This window comes from Cyprinus carpio, chromosome B7 (assembly GCF_018340385.1).
Source record: "Cyprinus carpio isolate SPL01 chromosome B7, ASM1834038v1, whole genome shotgun sequence".
Taxonomy (NCBI): domain Eukaryota; kingdom Metazoa; phylum Chordata; class Actinopteri; order Cypriniformes; family Cyprinidae; genus Cyprinus; species Cyprinus carpio.
In genome coordinates, this window is record NC_056603.1 from 18524741 (window position 1) to 18534964 (window position 10224).

At 36.5% G+C, this 10224-nt stretch overlaps 1 long non-coding RNA gene across 1 annotated transcript; it reads right to left on the minus strand.

Annotated features, from left to right (window-relative positions):
* Window positions 1–637: 637 nt before the first annotated feature.
* Window positions 638–3816, minus strand: LOC122137868. Its single transcript, XR_006155103.1, has 3 exons — window positions 3647–3816; window positions 3408–3467; window positions 638–945 (listed from the first exon to the last, which is right to left on the minus strand). It is a non-coding gene; the product is annotated as an uncharacterized LOC122137868 (long non-coding RNA).
* Between the last annotated feature and the right edge of the window lie 6408 nt (window positions 3817–10224).

Consider the following 10224-nt stretch of genomic DNA (forward strand, 5'->3'; position numbering starts at 1 on the left):
ATATATATATATATATATATATATATATACTTTCTAAGTAATATAATATTTAGATAATATAACAATACTTTCTAATCAATAATACTTTTTAATAAATAATATTTTGTTTTAATATTTATGCTTTTTTGTAAATAAAAGGTATATGCAATGTATTATTATATTAATTATATAATTAAAATAGTATTTCTATTATCAATAAATAAAACTATTATATAGATATATACTTAGAATATTTAGATAACATAATACATTTTATTAATACTTTTAAATAAATGTAATATTTACTTGTATTTTATTTTGGAAATGAAAGGTAAATTCAATATGTTATAATCTCAATTATATAACTTAAAAAAAATCTTTTACTTATAAAATATAATTAGATAATTTGTTTTTAATAAATATGATATTTGTTTGATAATATTTTTGATTTTTATACAATTTGTAAGCATTATAATCTTAATTATTTAATAACAATGATTTTGTTTATAAATAAAATATAAATTAAGTAATAGAAATGCTTTAGAATTGTTAAATAGTTTATATTATTATGTATAATGTAAATAAGGCATAAATGTTAATGTTATATAATAATATTTGTTATTTATTATATTATATTTTATGTTATATATGCCTTTTTATTTACAGATTTGGAAAAACTAGATAAAGGCAATAAATAGAAATTCCTAAATATGTTACAAATAGCCATCAATATCATTTTTTAAAACTTGTGCTGGTTCATTAATAATCATTTTCCCAGAAATGATTCTAAATGGTCTTCAGGAACCTTACAGTAAAGTATTAGGTTCAGGGTTTGAAATGCATAGATTGAAGCCAGTGCTGCCTCCAACTGGTCAAGATTTATAGCCCCAATACACGTTCTCCAACAAAACAAGAAGCTGGTCTCCTGTTCTTCAGTGAGTTCCCCATAATCCCTTAACAAAGGCACTGTTGGGAAGAAAAAGAGAAAATAAAAAAGCCCTTTTTGAATCAGTTTGGACTGGTCAGCCTGGCATGAATCAGCACAGACGCTTTAAATACTGACATGACTCAAACATGTCAAAGTTTTTTTGTTGTTGTTGTTTTTTTGATAAATTGCTTCTGCTCCCCCCAATCTCTATCGTTCCTTCACGATCTTGTTCCGTCAGCTCTAAATATACACCGCCCTGTCGTTACCGTGGAAACTAAATGGCACATGTAACATAGAACTTAATGGTGTTTAAGCGTGTTTGCTTTTTCTAATAATGGTGTGATCAGCCAGAGCCTCTGCTCTCCCTCGGACACCTTTTCCACCCTCTCTGCTCCTGCTGACGTCACAGCCGCTCTCACAAGCTGCCTGCATACTAATATGTGTCAACTGTGAAGCCTTGATCCTGCTGCGAGATGAGAGTTGGAAAGATGTTATGTGAGATTTAAGATAGCGGCACAGTATTCTGATTACTCGCAACCAAATTAATTTCTAGCCGTTATGAAATCAAACATAGCACACAGTGACAAATGTCATAGATATGAAGTTGCATTTGCCAAAACAATGAATGTTAGTTACTAGTAAAATTGCAACCGCTTTCAGGTGTGACGAGTAAAAATGATGCCTCATAGTAAGTTAATATAGACAGCAAGGCTTGTATCACATGCATTAGCATTTTTTTCACTTACACAGATTTGCAAAAACAAAAGCAAGCAGTTTGTGAACTGTGATGAGCTCTCGCTGAGAGAGAGAGCTAAAGAGGATTTCTTGGCTCTGGTGTAAGTTTATTTCAGGCTGACCCTTCTGGCTATGGTGTGCGTTGGCAGCACTGATGCAGTCACATGAACATGTAGCATCATTCACTTCACAAAACTTTTCCTTCAGATCTCAGAAGCGTCCGTGACTTCACTTTTAGTCTTTGAGAGGGAGGGCGCTAAGGATACTCAGGGAACGCACGAGTACATGTTGACTTCTGTCACTCAAGCTGCAGCAGCATCTCCAGCAGAACATTGCATGCTAAAACGAGGAGGACCACACAAATACTGTGCATAATGGGAATAAAGACTCAATTAGGGCAGGGATAGCTCACATAGTCACATATCGACTTCTTCTTCATGTGCTTTATTTAAAAATACTCAAAAGTCAACAGAATTACAGCACGGCACACCTGCTAATTAACTTTAATTAACCTTTTTTGTCCATTATCTGAAAGCTACCTCTGTGGAGGTGAAAGGCTATCTGTGGAGGTGAAGTCTCTTAGGCAGAGGGAGATTTCTGTTCAACATTATTATAGTAAAAGAACAGATCATATCTTGCAAAAAGGCCATTTTATTCCAATGACAATTTCTGCCATAATTTCAAGGTTGTTAAAAGATAAGTATGCATATTTAAATGTGTGTGTGTGTATATATATATATATATATATATATATATATATATATATATATATATATATATATATGTATATATGTACACACAGTTTATTTTAGAATATATTTTAACAAATATTATATACAAATAACGCTTATTTAATTTTTTTTATAAATAAATCAATATTACTTTTAAGAATATTAAAGCTAAAGCTAATTTATATCATACATTAGAAATTATATATATATATATATACACACACACACACACACACACAGATATTTATAAGTTAGCATATATACATACACATTTATTTTATACAGTATATGCAACGATGTATAATATAATTTTACATTAATTTTAAGAATTATACACAAAGTATATATTATACATATCTACACTATTTTATTATATATTTTACTATAATATAATATATAATAGAAATAAGTATGTATACAGGATGTATACTATATATCTGAAATATAATTTTACATGACTTTTAATATGTGCATATATTTTAGTTAAGCATTTATATTCCCACTGATACTATGAAATATCCCTGAGCACACTGTTATTTATACACCTTGTTTATCAAGGGTATTACACATAGTGCCATCTCTCCTCTGCTTTCTCTCCCCATCACTCACTTGCCCAGCTGCTTTTGACTACAAACAGCTTCTATTCACAGATCCCGCCCCCCCCAAACCAATTTGACTGTGTGCAGTCACGGCTGGATGGGCCGCACGCTGAAGAGGATGTGAAGGATCGGGGGGTGCATGCGTGCGTGCATACAGATACACCCTCTGTGCAGAGAATCAGCCTGCTGTATGAATCTGTCAAAATAAGTGAGCGTGGCCATGTTAGAGGCAACTAATGGCTTTTAATGCACTCCGGTTGCCCCCCCAGCCCCCAATAAATACACAGGGGCTGATTAGTGCCACCTCACTAATTTCCCAGCAGTCTCCTCTGTGGGAATATGTTCATATGCCCATCCTAGTGCTTGTTCCCATCCACTCAGGTCTGTACGCTAATGGATAACAGCTGATTTCAAGGCTTACCAACAAATACTTACCAGGATGACAAGATGTCTTGGATGGAGATGTAGTCTGAGTTCCTCATGGGGTGTTCTGTCCTAAAAAGGCCAAATGCAGTAACTATAGCAACACGGCTCCAAAGTTCTTTGATTGGATTTTGATGGATTTGGTATTTACTTTTACTCTGAAATTGAGCAATGGAGAGCTGTCACAAGACAGACAGATAGTCTAAGAGACCCGGTTTCCTCTATAAATCAGTTTTGAAAATGCGTTTTACCTTTGTGTCTTATTTCTGCAGACGTCTTCAGACTAACCAGAACAGGAAATTGTGGCAGTTGTAAAATTAAAAGTCCTTCTGTCCTGATGTCATTCCAAATGGCTTACTTTCTCCTGCAGAACAGAAAAAGAAGATATTATGAAGAACAAGCCAATATTGGACTTACTGTATTTATGAAAACACTGAGATATACAGTATTTCTTAAAATATCTTCTATACCACAGAAGAAAGAAAGTCATAGGCTTGGAACTACATAAAGAAGAGTACGCTTTCAGAAAAAAGGGACAGAATTGTCACTTTCAAAAGGTTCCAATATATCCACTTTTGGTACTAATATGTACCTTAGGTTGCTGCACAATGACAGCTTTGTACCTTTTCTAAGATCCTAAATGATGAAAAAAAAAATAATTTTGAACCGAAATATCTCTTGATTGTGCTGTATAACAGTCATAATAACCATATATTTTGGCTACATTTGAATATTTGGTTGCAGCTTTGAATATAGAAACTGTTCATTGTTTGCATGTAGGCTATTTTGTTTCAGGATTTGATCTTTTTGATCAATTCCTAGTGTTTTTGCAGCTCTTCACGCATAATTTGAAGTTATTTACAGCTGGAGTCGTTGGTGGGTGTGCCGTAGCAGCGAACAAGGTTTCTCTCAGTGACGAGTTCTGTTTCCTCAGCAATGCTGCTCTGTTTGCAGCATCTCACTAACAAGGTGCTGTGACGTCTTTACTCTCAGCCAATGAACCTTCATGCTGCTGGATCACACATTCACAGCGCCAGCTCCTGCTTCCTCCAATCACACACGTGTCGGAGAGGAGACAGACAGGTGAGGCAGCGAAGTGGGTCTGGCGTCAGGTGCTATGTAAGCAGCCTCCGCCCCAAACAGCCCAGCGCACACACAGTCTAATACCCAACTCTCTTCCCCCTCCGGCCAACCGTTCTCATCATCCGCCCCTTTCTTCAGCACAGCCTGTGCTATAAAAAGATTTCTGAATGAAGACGAAGCTTTGAGGTCGAAGCTATTTGAATGATTTTTGTGAATGACGCAGGGGCTCATAGCCTCATGGGAGGAAGATCTAACCCAGAGGAGAAGACAGCTATGTTGAGAGCTCAGCTGGGTGCTCTGCCACCTTTCACTGACTTTTAATTAAAACTTTGATAACAAAGAGAGGAAAATATATGAAGAGGAGAAAATCAAGCTAAATAAATCTCCCAAAAAGGGGGGTAGAGGGTGGACTCACTCTGCATGTTTCTGATCTTTTATAGAACAAACCGTCTGTATGGTTTGAGAAGAAAACCCTCTCTCAGACACATCTATATAATAGAACAGAATGTTCTTAACTCTATAAATATTAATATGCACATATGTCCTGTTCTAATGCTCATTGTTCTCTAGTAGGTGATGAGCATTAGAACTAGTTTATTCTGAAGCCATTGCTGCAGTGAGAACTAAATTAATCTGCGTCGTAGAACATCACAACCTACAAATTTTAAGTAGGGATGCACAATAAATCGGTTATGGGCTGATACTGTCAATATCAATTGATATTGGATTTTACAGTTCATCTATAAAAAGGCTAATAATTTGATAACACTGCTAAATGTAATCCTTAGCAAATCTTATAATACTGTACATTGTATGTTAACATGTCTAAATTCACTTGGTATGTGAAGAAGTTTTAGGTTTTTTGTGTTTTATTTCTAATGTACCATTGTGGTTATCGACGTACCATGAAAAATAATTAGAAGCCAGAAAGTTAGAAATGTCATGTTAAGTACAAACTATATTTATGCATACATTGTTTTATGCAATAAGCTTCTACAAATAGCAATGATTTGCACCTGATTTTTTTTATAGCAATGACATTTTTGCAGTGGCTAGTCAATAAACCTTAGTATCTCCTCTTTAAATATGTTAAGCATTTACTTTATTTATTGAAATAACATTAATAAAATCATAAGGTAACATCAACAAATCATGTTTGATGATGCTTTTCATCACCTAAACCAAATTATCACTCTATCCATCCTGTTAGAGTGATAAAACAGTTGTTTTCAGGTTTTCTCAAACCAGACAAGTCTCACGTTGCCATCAGCACGTAGCAATGTCTCTGCTGGATGTCTGATTTCAAACCTCAGGGAGGCGGGGCTATCTGACAACAAAGCCAACTGATATGTATGAGACTATAGTATAAATTATATTTTGTCGTTTAAAAATGTTTTAATTATTTTTGTAAATTTGGAAAATGCTGTGTTTTGTTGAGCTCCTAATAGCAGCTTTAGCTTTGTGTTTGTGTTTTGATGGCTGCAGCAGCTCCTCTGCAGAACAGCCAGTGAGACACACACACAGACATTGTGTGTAGGGACACGCACACAGCCTGGACCCACCTCTGGAGGATGGGACCTCGGGGAGTCCCAGAGCGACGTCAGAGGAAGACCTGTGCTTTGCTGTGTTGAGATCTGTGTGTGCTGCTGCTGCTTTTGTCTCAAAATCCACAGAGCACACAGCGCACAGAGATTTTCACATCCATCTGCACTTCCCCGGTGGAGTCTCAGCAGGTGTAATGCAGGGGAAAGAAAGTGTGCACATGTTTATCTCTCCATAAAATGATAAATATAACGAATAGCACTGCGCCAGGCGCCCCGTCACGTCGCACCTCCACTACAATAGGATCTCACGCTTTTAGCGACAATTCTGTATAAACTGCTGTACAAAAACTCGAATAAAGAGTGTCGTGCTAGTAGGGGAAGCACTCTGAAAAGCAGCTGGTAAGACATTAAACATCTTAGGTGTTAGAGTGTTCAGAGGGCTGTGTAGCGCTACCAAGTAGACAGAATCATTTTACAGGATCGTTTTGCTTACGGCGGCAGTCTTGCCTTTCTTGCCACTCCACTCCCATTATCCCCTCCGAAGAAAATTGCCCGCTGTCCGCCTGAGCCTGGAATATTCCCAGCGCCGCTCCCCTGCCTCTCTCCCCCCGACTACATCCACTCAGGAGATTGACAGTCACAGGGGTTGGAGGTGAATTGGAAAAACATCGGGTGCAGCCATAACAAGTGCCCTCGGGTAATGACAGGTTTGGCTGGGGTGTAAATTACCCCTCCTATTGCTGTGCTCACTCAACCGAGGATGAGAACAGGCCTCCGGAATGAAGCCGTTTCATCGCTCGCAGTATTTCACATCGCCGGAGCGGGGGACGGCAGCCGTGGCTGTTCTATCAGGCAGCTTGTGTGGTTTACTAACAGAGCTGAGGCAGGGGCTTGTCGACTGTCTGTAATGGTTATCGCTGCTGCCTCTCAGGGTTTGCCTGGTTAAGCACTAATGCAATTGGGGAGAAAGAGGGGGGTAGTAACAGCTCTATTTGAAACGCAGCCAGGGCAGCGTCAGATGAACCTCACCTTTAGACTATATGAGATCAATGTAGATGAGGCTATTGACGAGACTAGGACTATTTGGGGTAAATAATGCTAGGGTGGGTTCAACACTTAAGAGATTTTGAGATGCATCACCTGCTGGTTTACCAATTTGTGCAGACCTCAGTTTCTTTTATTTTTAATAGATTCACAAATCTATATAGACCCAACCTCCATTATAAAAAAGGTGAAAATACTGCCTTCAGAGGATGCATTTCAGTGTTACCTGAGATACCATCATTTGATCGATTTTTGAAGGTTTGCTCTGTTTTGTTGTAGACATTACGCTGCCTCAGAACCCTGTCCAAAATCGGTTTTGTGAGGTGCCTTCCTGTACAAACTTAATAATGCTTTTATTATGAACATAATCCTGTTTTTGCTCAATAGTGATAGACACTCACTTGATGAATGCTAAATCAAATCTTTCGAACAATTTCATCCAAAAATTAAAAAATGGTCTGTAATTCCCAGTGTACATGCTCTAAAAAAATGTAAATTTTTTGTGTATTGCATTTTTAAGTTATATATTACACTTTAAAGTCTATTCTAATGTGTCACAGCTCATTTAGCTGGAGCCATTTCAAAAATCAAGTCATTTAGAACATTTATTTTTGGTGGATGCCTTTATCCAAAGCAACTTACATAAATATATAAATGTATTTTACATACTAAATTAATTAATCTGTCGGATGAAAATTGTGTTTTGTGAACCGCTGACTCAAATGAGCGGTTCGTTCACAAATCAGACATCATTTTTCCTAAGCATTTGGTTCTTCTGCTTATGCTGTCAAAACCAAAGACTTCCTTTTCAGTAAAGATGATTATGAGATGCTTATGGTAAAGTTGTCAAGCTTACCTTTCCGGATATTGACTATGGCTCTATTTTCCACTAATCTGGATCCCATACTTTCCCAGTCTGCTGTGGTATTCCAGTACACATCCACCCACCTCCTAGATCCGGTAAACCGCTCAGTGCCACCCTGAGGCCCATTTGTTCGTTTGTGCATTAGCACATTAAAGCTTTGCAGACAGGGACAGAACTGGAGGGCAGTAGCGGAAACAGGCAGATTCCTCCTGGCTGACGGCCAGAGGGGTTTTTAATGGCTGACCTGGCTCCCATTATAGGCTGTTAAACCCCTGACCCCCCTCTCTATCCACCCTGCGTTGTTCAAAGAGGTATGGTGCTCTTGGCAGCCGTGCAAGTACATCCAATCAATTGCTCTTAATAGGTGTACAATTGTCTGCTTCCCTCTGTATATTAATCTGGGTAGCGACAATGACCAATCATTCGGCTTGAGCTGTATTGAAAAACTTAGCGTCTTTTGTCAGATTGGTAAATGAAAATGTGATGAACCAGGAGAAAGGATGGATGGAGTAGATAAATAAATTATATATAGACAAAATAAAGGATAACTAGGCCGTAACTAACTGAAGTCCTTTTCACTACTAAAAGAAAAAAAAAGTCTCACTGACAGTACGGACAGTCAGCTTGAGAAATGATAAACAAACAGTGGCCAGCATTTCCCTGTTGTTTACCATGTTCACTTGGACAGATGGCCGACCGACCTCAGATCATCGGAGGCTTGAGTCATTTCACAATTAAACAGCTGTCCAGACGGAAGTCACACACTCACCTAGAGGGTCCCAGAGGAATTTTTGTCACTTGTTAATTCCCAATCCTGTCTCTCTTCTTGCTCTCTATCTCCTATACCCTGTTCATCCTTTATGCTAGTTCTTCACTGTGATATTTAACCCCTTTGCCTGTTGTGTTGCTTGTTATCCCTACAGTTAGTCAGCTACTGAGGCACTGGCCAAGCATGTGCTAGATGGAAATTCATGGGTCAATTCTCATTCAAATATAACGTTGTAAATGAATAATTCATTTAATGGGAAACTCATTTGAATTTCTAGTCTTTCTTTGTGAGTTTCCGAGGGACTGTCATCAGGAGAAGTCCTTGAATTTAGATGCAGAGAGCTTCTTGGAGGAAATGATGGATCTGTTCCTATGAATACTTTGTGAGGATGGATGGTACATTCCAAATAATAATAATGATAATAAACCCTCTTGAATTTCTAGCATGGAATAATATTTTTTTAAATATATAAAATTTAATTTTTGATTAAGCAGACCTGTCTGTGATAATTAAAGTGTTTTAATTATCCAGCCTCTTTCAAGTTGTAATTTAATAGACTGATTGTGCTCTCAGGAATGCTAAATTTAGTGGAACACCATGCTATTCCACTGGTCCTTTTTCTGAAACTCTGTGTTCCATTGCAGTTCTTAGCAGTTACAGCCTTCCACAACTTCCAGAATATACAGTATATACAGTTAATAACAGTTAAAGGAGTAGTTCACATTCAGAATGAATTCTGTCATCATTTACTCACTCTCCACTTGTTCTGAGTTTCTTTATTCTGTCGAACACAAAAGAAGATATTTTGAAAAATGTCAGGATCCGAACAGTTGATAAGCACTATTGACTTCCATAATAGAAAAAAAAAAAGTCATCAACTGTTCAGATCCCAACATTTTTCAAAATATCTTCTTTTGTGCTCAACAGAATAAAGAAACTCACACAGGTTTGGAACAAGTGGGTAGTGAGTAAATGATGACCGAATTTTTATTCTGGAAGTGAACTACTCCTTTAAGAAGTATTTTATTTGCAATTATAAATTTTTGTATGTAATTATATATTCTATAAAATCATTTTCTATTCATTTACATATAATAAATTAATAAACAAAATAAATTTACAATATAAATATTCAAATTATTATTATTATTTAAAATTTTGGAAGTGAGAAACAAAGAATCTTATAATTTACAGTAAAAAACAGAATTTTAAGAGTGACACTTAACAACTGATGGATTTTCGTTTAAATAATTATGTTTATTTTTAGTTTTGGTTATCAGTTATGTACATTATGGTTTTAGGTTACATCTTATGATGTTAAATTGCATTATGTTGTTTATTGGATTATGTTAGTGTAATGTCTGTTACCATGATGGTGTTGTGTATTTGTGTGCATACCACTGTGTACCCTATATGTGTATTTGCTTTCTATCTATCTATCTATCTATCTATCTATCTATCTATCTATCTATCTATCTATCTATCTATCTATCTATCTATCTATCTATCTATCTATCTATCTAT